The sequence below is a fragment of the Mesoplodon mirus genome (genome assembly GCF_964341445.2).
Source record: "Mesoplodon mirus genome assembly, chromosome: 5".
Taxonomy (NCBI): Eukaryota; Metazoa; Chordata; class Mammalia; order Artiodactyla; family Ziphiidae; genus Mesoplodon; species Mesoplodon mirus.
Window position 1 is genome coordinate 28,473,916 of NC_138980.1, and position 14,936 is coordinate 28,488,851.

Consider the following 14,936-nt stretch of genomic DNA (forward strand, 5'->3'; position numbering starts at 1 on the left):
TAATGATGTCAGACATCTTTTCATTTGGTTATTAGCTATTTGTATATCTTCCTTAGGAAAATGTCTATTCAATTACTTTGCCCCTTTTTAATTGGATTGTGTTTTTTACTTGGATTGTGTCAAATTATGAGTTAAAAAAAATATTTCAGACATGAGGCTTTTAGAAAATATTTGCAAATATCTTTTTCCATTCTGTGAGTTGTCTTTTAATTCTGTTGATAGTGTCTTTTGATACACAAAATTTTAATTTTTCTTTTTAAGTTTTAATTTTGATTGAATTTGTTTGCTTGTGTTTTGTGTCATACCTATGAAAATGTTGTCCTATTCAAGGTCATGCAGAGTTTCACCTATGTTTCCTTCTAAGAATTTTATAGTTTTTAAAATAGTTTTAGCACTTACATTTAGGTTTTGATTCATTTGAAGTTAATTTTTGTATGTGTTGTGAGGTATGGGTCAGATACATTCTTTTGCATGTGGATATCCAGTAGTCTCAGCACGAGTCATTGAAGAGACTATATTTTCCCCCATTGAATGGTCTTTTTAGTCTTGTCAAAAATCTATTGACCATAGATACGTAGGCTCTCAATTTGATTTCACTGAGCTATACGTTTTTTCTATATGCCAATACCACATTCTTTTGATTCCTGTAGCTTTGTAGTAAGTTTTGAACTTGGGAAGTGTTCTTCTTCCAAATGTGTTCTTCTTCTAAATTATTTCCACTATGTGGGATCCCTTGCAATTGCATATGAATTTTAGGATCTGCTTTTCCACTTCTGCAAAAACGCTATTGGAATTTTGATAGTGATTTGCATTGAATTTGTAAATCATTTTGGTAGTAGTGTCATTTTAACTATGTCTTCCAATCCATGAATATCAAATATCTTTCCATTTATTTAGGTCTAGGTCTAAGTCTTCTTTAATATATTTCAACAGTGCTTTGCAGTTTTCAGTGTGCGAGTCTTGGACCTAATTGGTTAAATTTCTCCTTAAGTATGTTATCATTTTTGATGCTATTATACATGAAATTGCTTTAATTTCCTTTTAAATTTTCTATTATTAGCATATAGAAATAAAACTGATTTTTACATGTTGACCTTATATCCTGAAATACTGCTAAACTCATTTATGAATTCTAATTGAATTTTGGTAGTTGTTCAGCTTTTCTATATATAAAGTCATGTCATTTGCAAATTGAGAAATTCTTCCTTTCTAATTGGGATGCCTTTTATTTCTTTTCCTTGCCTAACTGCTCGGACTACAACTTCCAGTACAGTGTTGAATAGAAGTGGCAAAATCAGGCACCCTTCTCTTGCTCCTAATCTTAGGGGGAAAGCTGTCAGTGTTTCACTATTCAACATGATGTTAGCTGTGGATTTTTCATCACTGTACTTTATCATGTTAAGGAAATTCCCTTCTATTCCTGAATTGTTCAGTAATTTTACATGACTGGATTTTGCATTTTGTGAAATGTTTTTCCTGCATCAAGATGGTTGTGTGTGTGTGTGTGTGTGTGTGTGTGTTTTGCTCTCATTCTACTAATGCAATGTATTATATTGATTGCTTTTTTTATGCTGTACACATCTTCAATTTCTGGGATAAAGCCCACATGGTCATGGTGCTTTATCCCGCTAGATTTATGTTAATTTGGCTAGGAGTTAGGCAGCCATAGGTGCCAGAGACTTCAAATTCCTCTAGTATCCTTGTTTTTGTCTCCACTATTGACAAAACACTAAACACTCCCTAAACACTCCTCCTCAAGGAGAGTCTGTATCTCTCTTTCTGCTGTAATCCAGTGTTGTTGGTATGTTGGCAAGCTGTGGGGTAAGGGTGGGAGTAGGGATGGGGGAGGAGGATTCTATAATCTTCCAATTAAATCTCAGTTTTAGTAGGCCCATGTCTAGGGCAAATGTTTATCGGGTGGTATAGCATTTTCCCAAGTTCCTTGCCCTATACTCCCTCCTCTAGTTGCAGCATTCCCAATCTTTTTCCTTGAATCCCCCCCAACCCCATCTATTTGACTGTTTTCTCCTCCTTAGTGAGACAGGAAGGTTAAAGGGGGCTAAAGTGGGAGGAGTGTCCTTACCTCAGCCACCATAAGACTCTAGAAACTCTTTTCCCCAGGAGAGTAGGCATTTTTGGTGGAGAAGACTCTGGGTGTATTTTACAATGGTTACTCTTCTTCCACTAGAGCCCTGAGGGAATATTTCTCAGGTTGCCACCATGCAAATCCAACCGGGTTTCTGGATCTAATGACAATGGAAATGTGGGGGACTCTTAAGGCTGTGGCCCCCCAGGAGTTTCTCACTCTCAAGACAGTCCACACAACCTTCAGCAATTTATCAAAATGAGCATTTAAATCTTTCTACCAGTTTATGGCTTCAGTAATTTCTGTTCCAGGTAAGCAGATCTTGGATGTATCTTTCTGGATATGCCTGTCTCTCCAGATTTCAGTGTTGCACTGTGCCCACCAACCTCAGTTCTCAGGAAGATAAAAGAAAAGTCACTGATTTTCAGCCTGCCCCAATTTTTCTTCTTGTAAGGATACAAGCGATCACTTGCAAGCTGTTTACATGTCATAGCTGAAACAGGAATTCCAAACAAGTTTTGGAATGCTAGAAAGTTGAAGATTATGAAATGCAAACAAAATCACAAAAATTCTTTAACTGCTCAAATGTTTAAATGCTGAAGTAATGCAACAGCTTCACAATAAGTACTCCAGTGTCAACAGAAAGAATATCAGGTGTTGTCTGTGCAGAATTATGCAGAAATGTTGAGTATGGGCAAGATAGCCAACACCCTGCATAGAATCCATTGCACTTTGATTCAACTTTGAATAAATTGTTTGCACTTTTGCACATCCACCATAATTTGCATTTGTATTATCTCTATGGAAAGCAGTACACTTCTCATGAACTCAATAAGTGAGCAGCAGCCTTCTAAGCAAGCCTTTTTCACGAGAAAAACATACAAGCAAAGGGATTTATTTTTCAGTATTGTGATTACTTGCAACTTGGGCTGTGTTGTAGAAAGACAAGGCATTTTAGATCTTTAATACTCTCTGTAATAGTAAGTAGAGCTATTACATTTTTTTATTGTTACAGCATTTTATCCTGGCACTTAAAATTTTTTTGCAATTTTAGAATCAGAAAATACTCCTGGTATGTTTGATCAGTCATTTGTGCTGAAAAGATTGATAATGATGATACACAAGGTGGACGGTCATTACAACTTCTGCTGTGATTATTTTATTTTCATCCGAATTTGTTTTAATTAGAAAATGTATTTTATCTGTTTATAGCTGAGATAATCCTATATCTCTTAGGTTTAGCTGTTAATAGATACTGGTTTATAAATGACTTTCTATCACTTTTTCATATTGAATGAACAGTTTCATGCTGTGGAAAAGGTTTCAAAAGGATTTTTTCCCTCATTTAATACATAACCAATGTTCTGAAAATGAATCATGAATTTACATTTGCATTTGGGATTCAAATACTAGATGATAGCAAACACCACAGAAATTGAAAATATTGAATTTGATAGTCTCATGGCATCATGATTATGTTTGTCACTCACGAGGCTAAAGTTATAACAGTAAATTGGGGTTGAACTGTAGAAGTTGTTACCAACTAACAATAAATTGAACTTTGATATGTGATGCGGAAAAGCTGGACATCATGTATGGCTGCAAGCGAGAGCTGTATTCGCAAGGAAGAACCTTCCCAAAGAAAGCCACAGCTGATCTCATACAAGGTTTTGGGAAGCTTCGTTCAAGGATTGGTGGATTTTCAGAAGCAGGGGTGTGTATTGATTGACAGACTTTCAATTATGTTAGTGTGATCACTGAAATAAGGCTGTTATCGACTGGCAAACTTTCAGAAGTATGGTCACTAGACTGAGGTATCTGCTGACTGACTTGTCTACAGGCATGGGATAGTAACAAATTGGCTGACTTTCAGAAGCTGCAGTCTCTTTAACTTGCTAACTGTCAGAAGCATGGCCACTGTTGATTTTCAGAGCATGTGTACTGATCCAAAGTAATCTCTAATTAATGGTGATTACTTGCTTACAACTTGAGACTGTGACAAAAAGAAGTCTTTTCCTTTCTTTAATATGGAAAAGAAGACTCTCAATTCTTATTTACCTTCTCCTACACCCCCCCCCCCAACTTTGGTCTTTCCTCCGCCAAAAATATGAGAGAGACTATAAGGGATTGTTTCGGTCTTTGTGGAGATACAATTTTCAGCTAGCATTGCCACCTAAGTCATTTAAGTGCCAATTACTGAAGCAGAAAAATAGTTTCAACTGCTCGATTTTCATTACTGGGAAAAAGCACAACTTATTACAATAAGGGTGACCTGACAAAATCAATACAGGATGCAGTTCAAAGTCATTCAATACGAGACATATCCAGTATACACAGGATACCTGGCAACCCTACCTTCGAGTCAGCTTAGCCTTCTCATTCACCAACCTCATCTCTTTGCTTGTGAACACCATGTCTTGTTTCTAATCCATTATCTTGTCTCCTGTTCTCCATATATGCTATCCCTGCTTGAGTTTGGACTCTCATTCACCTATCACTTGAATTACCATAGCCCAGATTTCTAGGCATCAGTCTATACAGCTTTAATACATACTAAACACACCCTCTATACATTGTTGCCAGAACAATGTTCCTTACTTAACATTTTTAACTGACTCCATCAATTTCAGGATAAAATCCAAACTTCTTTTCATGGCAAATAGGCCCTTTGTTATCTGGCCTCTGCCTTCTACTCAGACTTTAACATCTGCCATTCTCCTGCTCATTAGTTCTATATTTGAGTTTCCATAAAGGTGTCATGGTATTACTCACCTCTACCTCTCCTATTTGGAATGCTTATCTCATCCTCTGGAGAGTTCTTATTATTCTTTCAAAACCTGGCTCAGGCATCATTGCCTCTGGAAAGCTTTCTCTGATGTCACCACGTTTCCTTGGTTACATTCAGTCTCTCCTTCATCACGTCCACATCTCTACAACTTTCTTGCACTGCAACATATTGTCACAACCTATCTATCTGCCTGTTAAAACAACCACACTTACATACAGTGACATAATAATTTGCTTTACTCATCTGATAGTCCTCCATCCCCTTTCCTCCATTCATGGCTTCTTGAAGGCCTGTGACTTTTTTCTTAAAATTCCCAGTGTGCAGCATAGTACATGTCCCAAAGCTGGGACTCAACCAACCAACCAACCAAACTACTGAGTTGCTTATAAATTACTCCTTTTGTTTTCTTAAAATTGTTTGACACTAGAGAACACCAAGTAGGAAAAACATACTCTTTATTTCATGAAGTGATTGATGTACCTTCCAATATTTTGGCACATATGCTAGATTCATTAAACTACTTTTGACAGCCCCTTCTGCTGTGAATTTAGAATATATGTTATTAAATATATATGTATAATATATATTAAATATAATTTAATAGCTTTAAACTTGAAAACTGCTTCTTTTTCCATTTAATATACTTAAGATGACAGCTCACAGTATATAGCATGTATAATTTCATAATAAATGACTTCAGAGCAAAAAAAATAATTCTGAGAACAGAATTAAAAATTGTGTAGAAAATTTCCAATTCACAGCAATTACTAGAAGAACAAAGGAAGAGAACAGACTTTTATTTCTACTTTTAAATGAAATCCAGGCACAAAGTTTGACATCAAGTCAGGAAAAGGACAAACCCCAGAAAGTCAGAGGTAGTTTACAATTCATTTGTAACTTTCATTTGGTCCTTTTCTCTAAAAATGTATAATTTCTTTGACCACATCTTTTATATACTATTACAATGTCAGTTATTTTTTAAAAAGTATTAAGTTTACAGTTTAACAGGAAATCCAGTGCACACTTCCCCTCATCACCCAGATGTTTACAACAATGACATATGATATGCAGTATGCGATGCTGTAGAGAAAACAATTACTTTACAAATGCCCAAAGTCAAGGTCTCCAGTCCGGAATTCTTCATTTTAGGTTATTATAAAGTGTCTGATAGGACTGAACAATTTCCACTTTTCTCATTATCTATTACATAGGTTTATCCTTGGCATTTATTATTTGATGACTAAATCATAGAATGGCTTTTCATATCCATTACATTTATTACATCACTTTCATGTATTCTGATGAGCTTTGGTTTCAGAATGTCACACATACATGCAAACCTACTTTCTAGGGGTTCTCTTCAAGATGAATTTTATGATGATTACTAAGAGATGACCTGTGATTGAAAAGTTTCCCACATGTATTACATTCATAGGGTTTCTCTCCAGTATGAATTCTCTGATGGGCAATACGTGATGAGCTTTGTCTAAAAGTTTTCCCACATGTATTACATTTGAAGGGTTTCTCTCCTGTATGAATCCTTCGATGTTGAATAAGAGCTGATCTTTGGCCAAAAGATATCCCACATTCTTCACATCGATATGGTTTCTCTCCTGTGTGAATTCTCTGATGATTACTAAGGGATGAGTTACACCTGGATGTTTCCCACACTCATTACATTTATAGGGTCTTTCTCCAGTATGCATTCTCTGATGTTGAATGAGAGCTGAACTTTGTCTGAAGGCTTTCCCACACACTTTACATTTACATGGTTTCTCTCCAGTATGAATTCTTTCATGAATAATAAGTGTTGAGTGGGAACTTAAGGCTTTACCACATTCATTACAATTATAAAACTTCTCACCAGTAAGAATTAGTCGGTGTCTGTTAAGTCGTGAAATAGAAGTGAAACCTTTTCCACATTCATTACATCTATAAGGGTTTTCTCCAGTGTGAATTCTTTCCTGTTGAATAAGAGATGCACTCTGACTGAAGGCTCTCCCACATTCACTACATTTAAAAGGTTTCTCTCCTGTGTGTTTCCTCTGATGATAACGAAGGGATGAACTAGACTTAAAGGTATTGCCACATTCATTACATAAATAGGACTTCTTTCTAGAATTCATTCTCTGACATCCAGGAAGGGATGTGTTGCAACTAGATGCCTTCCTACCTGGATTATATTTATAGAGGTTTTCTCCAGCATGGATTTTTTGATGTATAAAAAGGCCTGACCTTCTGCTGAAGGATTTACCACATTCTTTATATCTATAGGATTTCTCCACAGTGTGTGTTCTTAGGGGTTTATAAAGGGATGTACTGAGAGTGAAGGCTTTCCCACATTCTTTACATATATAGGGTTTCTCTCCAGTATGAGTTATTGGATGTTGAATAAGAGCTGAACTTTCGTTAAAGGCTTTCGAACAGTCTTTACATTTAAACAATTTCTCTCCACTATGGTTTATCTCATGTTTATGAAGGGATGAAGTATTAATGAAGGTTTTCTCACACATACTACATTTATAATGTTTCCCGGCTGTGTTGATTTTTTGTTGATTAAATAAATTGGAATTCTGTTTGAAGCTGTTTCCTTGTATTTCACATTTTGGTGGGGTGTTTTCTCTGGGAACCATCTGTTGCCTAACAAGGACTGACTTTGGGCTGAAGTTTTGGCCAAATTCAGTATTTTTATGTTTTCTTTCTACAGTGAGGATTTTTTTGTGAGCGACTGAAACTATCTGAACACTTTCTTTTTTCTTCTGCTTTTTCTCTAATCTGTCTTCATATTTGCAGGGGTTTTCTAATTTGAAGTCCCAGGGTCCATTCCTTTTGGATCTTTTCATTATCAGCTCCTGAAATGAAGAACCTTGTGTTTGAGTTGACTTTGTGGTTTTATAACTGTTCTTCCATCCTGGAAGGGAAAGAAAAAACTGAAGATGTTCCATGTGATACAGCATTTGGCTACTGAGACTAAATGTATAGACTGAATATTGATGGTATTTAAATAAGGTCTTGGTATATGGCCAAAAACAGTAAGAAGAAAAACTTAGGAGATTTAAGCAGTACAGAGAATCAATCAACATGAGTTGAGAACAACAGGGTGGAGAAAAGATTAAACAAACCCATTTAAAGAGGGTGAGTGTAAGAGTGATCAGAAGAATTGGCTAATGGAAAATGGAGAAGAGGGATTCAAAGGGGAGCCATGAATTGGAAAAGGCAGCCTGGGATCAGAGTCCAAAGCCTATGATAGAATCCTAAATTATCTTCATGACATTTTTCTTCTTTGTGTAATCATTCCTAATCTGGAAAGTCTTCATCCCTTTTCCCTCATGCCAAATTCCTTTGTATCCTTCAGACTCAGTCCAAAGGTTAACTCTGAGTCCCTTCTTGACTGTGAGTTTCCACAGAGCATTCCTGTTATTATAGGCACTCACCACAGTGTTAAAAATATATATCTATATATTCTATATATGTAATTATATTTATCTATATCTAAATATTTTCACTTTCCTTTTCTACCCTAATGTTCTCTGCAAGCAGATTAGCATGCCCTATTCACCTACAGATCCTCCTAATGGCATCTGAATTATACACAAAATGTTTGTTTTGTTAACCTTCCTTAATAACTTATATATACCTAATTGGAACAATGTCAAATAATCTCAATTATTTATATATTAATTTCATACACACACACACACACACACACACACACACACACAGGATTCAAGACTTGCATGAGAAGTTGCCTTCCAGGACAGTACATTATACAAGCAGTGGGAGGGTTTCAGAGCCAGTTCAAACAGGAAGTAATTACTGAATTAATCTACAGAGGTGCCAACAGGTAGGCATGAAGCCAAAAGTTGCAAGATAAGAAAGCAGCCTTGCTCATTTATCAAGCAGGAGATGCTATGCAAGCAGCATAGAAAAGAGTCAAAGATCAATAAGACAGGAATAAACAAAATGGTAAAAAGGGCTAACATGATAAGGTGGTAAAAAACAGAATTAAATTCAATAAATTTTAAAGTTGGGTAAGGACACAATTCATTGAATATTAAATTCTGGTGGGGAATAGGTATACATATATTTTGGCATTTTCTCCTGGGCTAGAGTAACCATTTAAAGGGCTCCTTTGCAACTCACTGTATTTTGAGATTCCTATCTGACATTCACTTTCTCACCTGTTTACAGATTCTCTCTGCTTGGTGAACATAATATATTCTGCTTTTCTCTTTTCTTCTACCAGTGTTAACTTCTCAGTTTCCTTCATGGGTAACTTTCTATTTCCACTTTAAAACTGCTTTCCCTAGGGTTTGGGATTTTTTCCCCCATTCTACACACCCTCTCTGACTAATTTTAAATGCACCCATCTTTACTATTTTTTTAAGGCACTGATATTTGCCAAGCCGAGCAAGTGAGAATAACACTCATTTTAAAATACATATATAGGTAAGTATCAATAAATCACTCATTAAATTAGGAACCACATCTTCTGGAAGAGACCATAATGTGCATTTTGGGTAATAGCTCTTTTTCACTTAGCCAATCACAAAACCTATCTGCTCTCTAATCTTTACTATTTGTTGTAACAGAAAGAGGAGTTTTTTTTTTAATTTTCTGTTCAACACCTTTCAATTTCCTTATCCATCTAAGTCTTGCTTAAGTGATCCAAATTTCAATAACATTATTTGGGCACAAGTGTGGGAGGTAGTGGTAAAAATGGAGTACTTTCCCTGTGAACATCAGTCATTGGTTCTAGGTTACTACACGAGCTGGGAAGAAAATAGCAAGATTCCAAAATTTTGGATTGTAGTTTATAAGGCAAAGTTAGAGACCCTGCCTTAGGTCTGAATGTAAGGACTGCAGTTTTACAACCAACAACTTTACTAGAGCCCTGAGCACTGGGCTCGGGTACCTAAATGGTACTCTGTTTCTCATGCTTTACTGTTCCACCATAGACTCCTAACTAGTCTCCCCACCTCAAATCTTGCTGTCAATTCAGTCTCCACACTGTAGCCACAGTAATCTTTCTAAAATCCACATCTTACCATGTTGCAAACTTCTGTAAGATCCTCCAAATTATCTTCAATGATTTGTATATAAGTACGGTCCAGAGTACTTAACATGGTCAACAAGGTGTTTCATGATCTGACCTTTATTCACCTCGGTACTCATCTCCCTCCCCTGGTTTCTTGCCATGTATACTGAACTACATGCAGTTTCTGGAGCACTACATGTTTTTTTTCTTATTTTGTTATATTTGCATATGCTGGAGACATCCTTTCCATTCACAAATATTTATTAACTGCGTACTATGGACCAGGTAATGATCCACAACTGCTGAGCCTGTGCACCTGGAGCCCGTGCTCCGCAACAAGGGAAGACATTACAATGAGAAGTCCGTGCACCGCAACAAAGAACCCCCGCTTGCTGCAACTAGAGAAAGCCTGTGCGCAGCAATGAAGACCCAACACAGCCAAAAAAGAAAAAGAAGCTGAAGAACTGAAAAAATCACTTAGGCATTGTAATACTAGAGGGCAAGAAAAGGAAGAAAAGCAGAAGAGTATGGTGGTCCAGAAGCCAAAGGAAGAAAGTACTCCAGTGAGGAGGCAATGATCAACTTTGTTAAACAATTTAAGAATTAAAAACTTAACCCTGATTGTGCCAAGATGGAGACTGTCTGGGATTTAATAACTGCTTTTCATGGACTAGTAAGGAAGAAAGCCCTACTGGAGTGCACAGAAGAAACAATGGGAGGTGAGAACATGGAGACATCAAGTATAGAAATGCTTTTGAAAAGTTCTGTTTAAGGGAGAATAGAGAAACAGGACATGGGGAGTTTTTATTTTTTAATGCAAGTAATTATAGCTACAAGGGTCCATACCAATACTGGGAAACTCACCTCAACTCTACTTCAAGTGCCAATGCCTTAGTCCAGAATGGGACTAATAACTTAAAACAGTCATGTTTCCCAAGGAAGGGGACATCAGTCCTGGATTATGGACATCCTAACTGTTCTTTATGGTCTGCTTAAAGTTTTCTGTAGGTCTAAGATATGTCTCCTGAAGTGCAGTTCAACTTTTGCTCTCTCCCAGAATCAAGCCTGGGCCTGAGCTAACTCATGAACAAGGTTATGACTTAGGTCAGAAGTTTAGAGAACAGGTGATTTCGCCAATGACCACCACCCTGACTAGTTCCTGTCATTAGGTCTAGTTTCTCCTCCCTTGGTGCTTATGAAACTCTGTGAGTCTCTCTTCAACCTTCTCTCCCTAGATGATTTCATCCACTCCCACACCTCCTATCTGAATGACTATCCTGAGCCTCAAAACACTTTACAGAGGTATTTCCAGCTGCCTGCTAGACTCTTCATTTGAGGATTTTTCTTCAAATTCAGCTTGTCCAAATCCGAATCCAGTGCATTCCTTTCAAACTCTTTTTGTGTTTCCAAGTTCTGAATTATATCATAACTTCTTCAGCTCCTTTGCCATCAATTCTTAGTTTCATCTCAGAAGCTTCTCTCCCCTGCATTCCAAGTCTAGTCAGTCATCAAATTCCCTTGAATCTCTTCACTAAGATGTCTCTAACAACCATCATTAATACATCCAAGTTCAGGATCTCCTTACTCAATAGTGACTATTGCTATTGACCTTCAAGGTGATCCTCTGACCTGTTTCTCACCTTTCTAGTATTACTTCCCACTGAACTTAACCTTCTTACTATATAGAACTCCTCTTATTATTTCAAAAAGCACTGACTGCTCCTTATTTAATTCATTCAGCAAATACTTAAAAAGCACCTACAACATGTCAGGCTCTATCTTAGGCATGTGATCCACAAGACATTCCAGATCTGGTAATGAAAAGAAACAGTTAACTTCTTTAAGGAGCTCCCAGTTTGGCATTAGAGACAAAAAAGGAGAAGTGTGGTAATTTATACAACAAAAACACAAGACAGAAATGGATGAAAATGTGAGCTTACAACAACATCCAAACTACCCTCAGATAGTACCAAGTACAAGCTGGGAAGGCGTACTAGTGGTGGCCAGAATTTGGGGGAAGAAATGTCTAAAATGGGATTTTAAAGGATTAGCCATAGATTAGATGGAGGGATAGTGTGAGGGCTAAAGGCAGCATCAAAATCTTTGAACCCAAGCCAACTTTCCAGACCTATATCCTTCCCACCTTATCCTACAGGTGGTCAGATTCAAAATTATTCCTATAAAAATGTCACATGCATTTGCAGTCTCATAAGGTTTTCTAGAGTCAGAGAATTGAGGGAGCTATATGCTGAGAATTACACACAACACCACGATGGGGGCAGAACTACACATCTGTAAATGTATTCCAGAATGCCTGTGTTGGTGAAAAAGAGAAATGCTGTTTTAGAAATTCTGTTGTTGGTAATTCTGATTTTTACAGTTTTTTATTATGGAAGATGTTCAGCATGTACAAAAGTGGAGTGAATTGTACAATGAATTGCCAAGCCAGCATCAACAATCACTAATGCTGTTTCATCTATTACCTTATTATGGGTTGAATTGCATCACCCAAAAAAGATATGTTGAAGTCCTAATTTCCAATAACTCAGAATATAACCTTATTTGGTAAGGTTAAGTAACTTTGCAGATTCAATCAAGTTGAGATGAGGTGATTAGGGTAGGTTCTAATATGACTGGTGTCTTTATAAAAGGGAAATTTGGACACAGGCAAGCACAGAAAGACCATGTCAAGATACCCCAGGGGAACACCAAGTGACAAGAGAAGCAGAGACTGGAGTGATGCAGCTGCAAGCCAAGGAACAAGGACCACTGGCCACATCCAGAAGGTAGGGAGAGGCAAGGAAGGATTCTACCTGGAGTTTCAGAGGGAGAATCGCCCCACAAAACTGTGAGACAATAAATTTCTGTTGTTTAAAGCCACACAGTTTGTGGCACTTTGTTGGAGCAGGCTGAGAAAATTAATACAACTCCCTTACGTCTCTTTCATTAGCATATGCTAAAGTACGCTAATTCTGTATTATATCATTTCATCAATAATACTTCAGAACACATTTCTCAAAGATAAGAACTCTATTTGTAAACATAAACACATATTTTTATTATAACCACCAAAATCAACATTATTGTTTGAAGTTATTTTTGCCTGTAAGGTATTAATTACATGTTCTTCACCCAATTCCAATGTGGTGGTGGGGGGCGGTTTCCACATCAATAATAAGCAATACTTGGATACCAACTGGGTGTCCTCAATTCAGCTCAACTCTGACATTATCTACCTGGAGATAGCATCATATCCCACAGGTTAAGGGTTCAGTCCTATAAGACTGCCCCCTGCCTCCCTCAGACACCAGTTACAAACCCAGGTTATCATCTGTACTTCTGACCAACTGGCTATAAATCAGAGGTTCCCACGACCCCCTTCTTACGTTTGGTTAATTTGCTACAGTGGCTCATGGAACTCAGAGAAACATTCTGCTTACTAGATCACCAGTTAATTGTAAGAGGATATAACTTGGGAACAGCCAGATGGAAGAGATGCACAGGTCAATGTATGGGGAAAGGGAATGGAATTTCTAAGCCCTCTCTAAGTACACCACACTCCCCAGATCTCCACATATTCACCAACCCAGAAGCTTTCTGAATCTGTCCTTTTGGGTTTTTATGGAGGCGCCATTATACAGGCATGATTGATTAAATCATTGGCCACTGGCAACTAATTCAACCTCCAGTCCCCCTCCCCTCCCTGGAGGTCAACTTTCAAACCTCTAATCACATGATTGGTTATGGCAACCAGGCCCCATCTTAAGATAGGGTCCAAAAGAAACCTCATTAACATAACAAAGACACCTTTGTGGCTCTCATCACCTAGGAATTCCCAGGGTTTTAGGAGCTCTGTACCAAATATATATTACTTATTATAAACCACAATATTTATATAAATCACTAAGGATCTTTATTCAAGCTGCTGTGATTTAAAAGCATTTGAGATAATTTTTCTCTGTGACTAAGCCAACAACCTGAAACACAATTAGGGTCATTTGTTTCATTTTGCTTTCAATATTTATGGAACACTTTTTCATTTTTGTTTAATCTTGTTTTATAATTTAAATTTTTTTTTTTTTTTTTTGCGGTACTTGGGCCTCTCACTGTTTTGGCCTCTCCCGCTGTGGAGCACAGGCTCTGGACACACAGGCTCAGTGGCCATGGCTCACGGCCCAGTCGTTCTGTGGCATGTGGTTATCTTCCCGGACCGGGGCACGAACCCCTGCATCGGCAGGCGGACTCTCAACCACTGCGCCGCCAGGGAAGCCCTATAAACATTTTTATGGTTCCAAAGTCAACATTATAAAAACAAGGTACCTTAAAAAAATTCTACATTCTATCCTTGTTCTCTCAATCCTTTTTCTTTTTCTTCCTTCACCTTATAGGTAACCATTTTTATAGATCTGCTTTTATCCTTTTTTTTTTGGCTTCTCTATTTTTTTTTAATATAAGCAAATATACACTTTGTCTTTTTTGGTATCTCCTCCTTCCTTTGATAAAACTATTCTCACTGTTCTGTTCTGCACTTTCCCCTACTTAGTAATATTATCACCCCACAGTGGAATTTACAGAATTCTTCCTCATTCTTATTTACAGTGAGAATTCCACCATGAGAATGTCCCTCAGCTTATTCAACCAGATTCCTTTGATGGACAGTTGGATTAACTCTAACTGTAATACACCAGGACATCATATGGGTACACGATAAAGGTACAGCTTTAAACCAATATCCATATTGCTAATTAGAAACCACAGCATTTATAAAATTCTAGCCCAAACTGGACCCAATGGGCTAACATTATCCAAAGCCACATACAACCAAAATCACCTCTTCTGCCAGCCAAGAAGAGAGCTAGCTGAAGGCCGTAGAACTACTCCTTAGAATGAGGAAGCTCTTTATGTACTGACATGGAAAGAGTTTCAATATATATCAAGAGAAAGGGGCAGAATAATGTGTGCTGTATAATATAATTGGAGTGGACAGAGAAAAACAAGAAATATTTGTTTATATTTGCATAGAA